This window comes from Quercus suber, unplaced genomic scaffold (assembly GCF_002906115.3).
Source record: "Quercus suber isolate HL8 unplaced genomic scaffold, Cork oak 2.0 scaffold_783, whole genome shotgun sequence".
In the NCBI taxonomy this organism is placed as follows: Eukaryota; Viridiplantae; Streptophyta; class Magnoliopsida; order Fagales; family Fagaceae; genus Quercus; species Quercus suber.
Genome location: NW_027070219.1, coordinates 208,027 through 215,486, shown reverse-complemented (window position 1 = coordinate 215,486; position 7,460 = coordinate 208,027). Strand labels below are relative to the sequence as shown.

The following is a 7,460-nucleotide window of genomic DNA, read 5'->3' as shown; positions in this document are numbered from 1 at the left end:
TTGCTACTATTTATGAGTTTTAATGTACTTTTTGGTATTATTTATGAGTTTGTTGTACTATTTCAGCTACTTTTTACTTTTATTTATAACTTCAGTAAAAATTTTTAATTTTAACAAAATAAGCTAATCTAAAACAGAAAGGATGTAAATTAAAAATTCTTACTTAAAATAGACCGAATTTAGATTTTTTTTTTTTACCGAATTTTGTTCCAAACCTAATTTAAATGGTTATTACACGACATTTGGGGTCAGTTTTGCTTTTTTTCTCGGTAGTGCGAAATTTCACCCCCCCTCACCCTCAAGCTTCCAACCTGAAATTATTTCAAGATTACTGTATTCATTTCAGGTTTTCCTTCATCATTGAGGTAATCTTACGCTATCCCATCTCGTTTCACCATGCATTTCATCTAGTTTCAATCTGGGGCATGAAAATTGGGATTTTTTTTCACAAAGGTTGGATTTGTGTTTAAATTCCACCAAAATTTCTCTATTATATTGGTTGACAACGGTGGGGTTTGTTCCCTTTTGAAGCTTTGAAGGCTATTTGTGTGAAAGTTAGACCATTTTCATGGGTGGTCGTTAACACATTCCTGGTTGTGTTGACTACGCACGCTAAGTGTTCGACAAAATGGCCAAGTGAAATTTTGTCCAATAATCATCGCCTGTATAGCATGATTGTGTTGTAGACCTTGATAATGGCCTATCTACTTGGTATTTTATGGTATAAACCCTTCACACTTGCCCTATAATTTCCATACATCATTGTGGAAATACCTTTACTCAAGCATATAGGGATATCTCATGTAGGCGTTGTTCCATTGAGTCATGTCTTGATCTTCATTGCATATTTTGTCTAATTGTTTCCAGGATAATGGCTCCTAGCTCTAGCACTAGTGCTTCCACTTCTTGCTTTGACAAGAGCCAATTCATCATGTTTGAGCCTCAAATGCTTTCCATAAGTGTCATGGTCTATGTGAGATGCACCTTGAGCGTCCTATAGATTTTCCTGATCTAGGTAATACCTGTGTCCCAAGGATTATAGAGTCTTCTGGTACGACACTAGTACAACACCCCAAATGACACAACGAGTGTGACACCAAAATGGCACCACAAATGAAGTATCCGTGCTTCCTTTCCATTACTCACAATATCATCGAACCTACTCTCATGCTTATTGCTCTAATTTCCATCTCATTACTAAGGAGGATTCTTTTCAATCTTTTGTCATGGAGTTAGTTTTAATGTCAACCCGGATATTCATTTAAAGATAATATTCATAGTAGACTCCCTATTTTGTTCCAATAAATAGACTCAAGTCCCAATCCTTAATCATGAAGGTGCAAAGCTCTAACCTTGATAAACAAAGCATTGGAGGCTTTTGCAAAGGTTCTAGATCAATTCATGACTCAAAAGTCCCCTAAAGTACTACTGATAAAGTCACCTTTGTTTTTTTCCTTGTTTGCTCATATCTCATAAAATACATCGAATGTTAAAATGGAATTTTTCTCATGTGAAAGTAGACATTTGAAACTTCAATATGCACAAATTTGGTACTAGTCAGAATTAAAATAAGTGAGATATGACCATTGGTCCCAAAGTCCTAGAGAATCACTAAAAAAACATTATTATATCTAGAGTTAAGGGTGGAATTTTGAAGAGGAAAAATTATTGAATGTGATTTTGCAAAACTTTTCCTCTAATATTCCTCAAAGTTTAAAACTTTTCCTCTAATATTCCTCAAAGTTTAAAACTTTTCCTAGAGTTCTCATTGGTTTTCTATAAGCTTCCAAAAGTACCAAAGATTTTTGTAAGCCTCGTTCTTCTAGATTCGTGAAGCTTAATGTGATGAGTGCTCATTGATTAGTTCATTTAGTGGGCTATTTAGATCTTAGAGCTTTGAAGGAAATGGATATTTCTCTCTCTAATTTTGATTTGAGATCTATGTGATTAGGAATTACTCTGTAACTTGTGTGTTTTGGTATTAACCGATTCTTTGGATGGTTTGTTTAATGATATTATCTGTTTTCTTTTGATTATATGGTGATGTAGGTAAAAATCATATGAGTCTCCATCTCAATATGTTCTAATATTCTTTATCAAATGTGAGGTATGCGATGCTTTGTTAGATGTTAGGTTAGATCAAAACAAAATTTTGGGGGTTTTCATATTTAATTTCATGTAACCATTTCTGTTTTGGTTTTCATAATCATGTTTAGGACCCCCTGAAATTTTATGTTGCTGCACTAAGACTCCTTTATCGTTTATTTGTTTGCTAATGTAGTACATGAACTTGGATGGTGTACCAAATACACCCCTTATGTTAGTTATTCTGTCAATTTTAATAATGAGATAAGGTGAGACTCATTGGAGCCTTAAATTTTGGAAACAAATCTTTTTTTTTAAATTTCCTGAGCATTTTATTTAAGTTAAAAGACACTTTCTTTTATGCATGACAAATTGTCAACCAAGTTAAATATAGATAATAAAACCTAGTAGGGGATTGTCATCTATCAAAAAAAAAAAAAAAAACCTAGTAGGGGATTTGTTGAATATTTGTGGATATATATGTAGGTTCTAATTTATGAATGATCTTGCTTTGAAAGTTAAAGAATGAAGAGATAATAAAAAATAGAAAACTATGTTTTAATGACTTGCTTGAACAAGCTTGAGGGCCACTCAAGCAATGCCATAATGTTCATTCCCTAAATCATTATTTTATTTTTTGTGTCTTGGGAACTATGATAAATAAAATTAGGTATTTTGAAAGGTGAGAGAAATAATATTTAAATGAAATCAGATTTAGAGTATAGAATTTGATATGGGTGTTTTGAAAATTGGTTAGTACGTTCTTATCCTAAATAAGGAGAAAAATTTAGAGATACTTAGAGCATTAACATTGGGGGTGCTAAAACACTCAAAATGCCATTTAGCACCAAACAACAAAAAAGTGGCTCCATCTGATATGCCACTTGGAAAAAAATTTGTAAATTTTTTTTACTATAGCAGTGCTACTTTTTTTTTTGTTAATTAAATTATTCTCTCCTAAATCTCTCACTCATGCCTCTCTCTATCTTTCTCTGACTCTGACTATTTCTCTGACTCATTGCTCATAGTTCTAGGCAATGGGTTTGGTGATGTGGGTTTGATGGTATGGATCTCAATTTGTGATATGGGTTTGGTGGATCTTGGTGTTAGGTGGTGATGTGGGTTTGGTGGATCTCGATGTTAGGTGGTGATGTGGTGATAACTATGGGTTGTGGTGGTGGTTGTGGGTTGTGGGTTTGGTGATGGGGTGTTTACTCTGTGTGTTTTCGTTGTCTCATATTTATTCATTGAACTCGGTTTTTCTTTGAGGGTTACAAGTTGGGGTAGCAATTTTGATTATGCAAAAGTTTGAGATTGTTAAGTTGTTGGAGTTGGTTTATAAATTCAGGTTACAATTGCACATTTTGTTTCTCTGGTTGTTTTGGCGATCGCTAAAAGCCCTGAGTTAATAAGTATGACTTGTCGACGATTCAGATAGTGATGTTAGGTACAATACCTATAGGGAAGGAACTTGAGGATGCTATTAGAGCTAAACTTCCTAATGCCAAACTTGTATAGGTAAACTTCTTTTAATTCCTTTAATGCAGTGATGCTAGGATTGATGTGGTGGTGTTGGGTTTGGTGATGTTGGTTGTGGTAGTTTTTGAGTTGTTGTGTTTGCTATTTTACTTTTTTATTTTAATGGCTTGTATAATAAAATAGTATATAAGATGTAGGTTGAATTATGAAATGGTATATTAAAGTAGCAAAAATAGTAGTTTGGTATACTAAACTAACATTTGTTTAGCACACTTAATAGCACTACCATTGGATGTGCTAAATGCTAAATTTTTAGCATTTAGCACATCAAACACAAAAAAGTCACTTCCATTGGATGTGTCAAATGCCAAAAAATTTTGGTTTGAGTTACAATACCCTTCTACTAATAGAAGGTTATGACAACCATGCTATTTATTTTAATAATTTCTTTCTCCTCTCTTATACTGATCTCTCTCTCTCTTTGGAAAATCCTCCAATTTCTAAATCCTCTCTAGCAAATTCACCTCCACCTCTCTAGCCCAATTGCCACTCCACTAGCCAACAACACAATCCCTACCACGCCCAAAACTTGTTCCCCACCAATTCCACTTGGATTGTCTTCTTTGAGCTCAACATAGCCACTAGATTCGTAGCAAGATTGATCAAGGAAGAAGTAAGGTAGAGGAATTCAATGATGGAGAGAAATGAATTGAAGTTGAGATTTTTGCCGCCACTATTTATGAGTTTAATTTTTGTGAGTTACGATTGGTGGCATTGAGATCAGTGGGTTTGTGGGTTGCAATCGGTGTTTTGTGCAATGGTTGCAATGTGTTGGGTTTTTTAGGGCTGTGATTAGTGGGTTGGTGGCTTGCGATTTCATAGAAATCAGGTTGGGGGTAGGGAGGTTGGGTTTTTGCATTACGCGAATTGCAGCTATAAAATTTTGGGTTTTTGGTGTTTTTGCAAGTTATGGGTTTTTGTATATCTTGATTTGAAGAAATTAGGTTGATTTTGTGGGTTTTGCATTTGGGTTTTATGTATTTGCAAAATTTGGTGGCGGTGGCGGTGGTGGTGGTGGGGGTTTGTGGCTAACTAGGTGGTGGTGTGTGTTTTTATTTTTAATAATAAAAGGTATGTATTATTTTAATGGGAAATGTTTATAATAAGAGATGAGATGTAAGGTATAATATTAAATACTATACTAAAATAGATAAAGTAATTTTTTGGTGTGCTAAAAATATGATTTGTTTAAAATATCTGATACAGTTGCTCTAAAAATAAATAAATAAAATATTATTTTATTGAAAATATCTCTCTCTTTTCTCTGCCTCTCTCTTGTATCTCCCTTCTTTCACCTCTTTCCTATCTCAGCTACGTCTCTCTCCTCACAAACATCACCTCTCTCACTCTCTGGCCTATCTCTTCTCCCTTCTTTCTAACTCTTAATCTCTCTCTCAGACCTCTCACCGTGGGTTTCATGGGTTAATATAGGTTTACGGGTTGTGGGTTGGTGGGTCATGGGTTGGTTGCTTACATTGTGGTGGCGTGGGTTTTAAGGTGGTGGTGTGGGTTGTTGGATGTATGGGTGTGGGTGGTGGGTTTCACGAGTTGTGGCTTTGGCATGGGGGTTGTGGGTTGGCTGGGTTTGGTGGTAGTGGGTTGTTGTGGTTTGGTGGCAGTGGCTATGTGGATTTTGGCTGTGACGGTTGTGTGGGGTGAAATTTTGGTTGTGGGTTGTTGCGGTTTGGTGGTGGTGGTCATGTGGGTTTGATGGAGTGAGAGAGGAAAAGAAGGAAGAGAGAATTGATTTGTTTATATTATTTGTTTGTATAGTTTATCTTATTTTAATAAGTTGTATATAAAAATAAAAAATAAAATGTTTGGTGAATTGTAAAATGAGGTGGTAAAATAGATAGAATATGTTTTTAAGATGTAAAATAAAGTGGTATTCAATCTCTGATATTGGTGCCCCTAAGATTTAAAATTAAGGGCTTGTTTGGTAAAAGATTTCTAATATAGTTGTTTAAGTATTGTGAAAATACTTTGGGTTAAAATGTATTGTGAAAATATGTGTTATGGTATTTAGCGTCTGTTTGGTATGTGAATTCAAACACATGTTTTCAGTTTTTAAATAACGTTACATGTATTTCTACACACTTTTTCACTCACATGTATTTTTAAAAAAACTGAAGCAAATTCAAATATATGTTTTTAGTTTTTAAACAATATTACATGTATTTTTACACACTTTTTTACCCATATGTATTTAAAAAAAAATTTGAAAATAGTTGTTTAAACACACGTATCAAACAAATTCTAAATACTGAAAACTATTATTTAAATAATAATACCAAATAGACCCTAAGAAATCTAGGACCGCACGTATGCTCAAACGCCTTACCACAACTAAAGATCAAGCAAACTACGTTTGATAGAAGAATTTTAGTAATATTGTTTAAATATTTTTGATATACATGTGAGTAAAAAGTAAAAAGTATGTTAAAATATATGTAACGTTTAAAACGTAGGTTATAACTAAACTATCAAACACCCTCCTAAACGTCAAGCAAGTAATCCACTCACACGATTCCAGTTACGTCAAATGGTTGAACAAGTTGTATCACTCACTTTCCGTGACAGTCTAGAGGAATCTGATGTGACTTGTCAGTTCTGCAGGGACCTAGGGGGGTGGTCCCTGACTTGACTAATGCCAAATACTGCGTTTCTTTTATTTATTATTATTGACTCGCTTTCTTGACTATTGCAGGGATGCGTACTGCGATTTAATCCTATGAACTTGAAACGAAGTTTCGTAGTGCCTTCAGAAAAGAGTTAAAGTACAAAAGTAAGCAGGCTTTGGCCCTCAGAAATTGCCTGGAAAAGCAGTGGGAACAAATAAAAGGGGACGAGGTTTCTTATTTTCTAACCCATAGCAGACGGTTGGGAGAAAGTGGCCAAATTGACTAAAAAAGTCATTGTCATCTGGATTAGCATTGTCCCCTCTTCCTCTTGTCGCTGTCGCTCTAGGATCGTGCTACGTGCCTACGTCTATGATCTTAGCAACTCTACGACTAGGAGAGCTGAATTATTTGTCTAAATTCGATAATCACAAAACCCAAAGCAGAATTCTCCATTCTCTTGTGTTTTTTTTTTTCTGCTCTCCTCACTTGTTGCCTCCAATTAAAGTCATACGAATAAGAGTATTCACATTGTGTGATGCAACAACTTTTTTATTTTTTTATTTTTTGGGTAAACTGAAATTCAATAACAAAAACTTAGAACAGTTTATTTAGTTTTTTATTAAAAAATTTTTGTTAAAAATGTTTTAAATTATACTTGCATCTTGAAAAATTTTGAAATAGTGAAAAAAAGAGAAAAAGTTAAGTTTTAAAAAGTTACATAAGAGTTAAAATTTAGGGCCTGTTTAATAGGACATTTCAAACACTTACTTTCAGTTTTTAAACAACATTATACATATTTTTACACTTTTTTACTCACATGTATTTTAAAAAATTACAAAGAACACTATTTAAACTCATCTACCACACGGGCCCTTAAAAGTTAAAACTTAAAATTGATGTCAAACTTACCTTAAGACACTCAAAACTTACTTCATCTAGATTTGTATATTTCAAAAAATTTGCAATCTTACCTATTTATAGGTTGTAAAGAATTTTTTTTTTTTAATCTTATGTAAAGAAAAATTCTTATTTTTATTAGGTATGTATTATTTTATAGGCTGTATATAAAAAGTAATTTTTAGGTATTTTCGTAGCACGAAAAGTGATGTTTTCTCCTCTCACATTCATAGTTCATTCATTAAATTCATGATAGGGTACGTCATATATATAAGATGATGAAACACCATTTTTTTGTATTCCGGAAGTATCTAAGAA

The 7,460-nt window shown here is 33.6% G+C and overlaps 1 long non-coding RNA gene across 1 annotated transcript; it reads left to right on the top strand.

Annotated features, from left to right (window-relative positions):
• Positions 1 to 237: 237 nt before the first annotated feature.
• Positions 238 to 6,779, top strand: LOC136064859 (uncharacterized). The gene is made up of 2 exons (XR_010626513.1): positions 238 to 365; positions 6,332 to 6,779. It is a non-coding gene; the product is annotated as an uncharacterized LOC136064859 (long non-coding RNA).
• Positions 6,780 to 7,460: the final 681 nt, after the last annotated feature.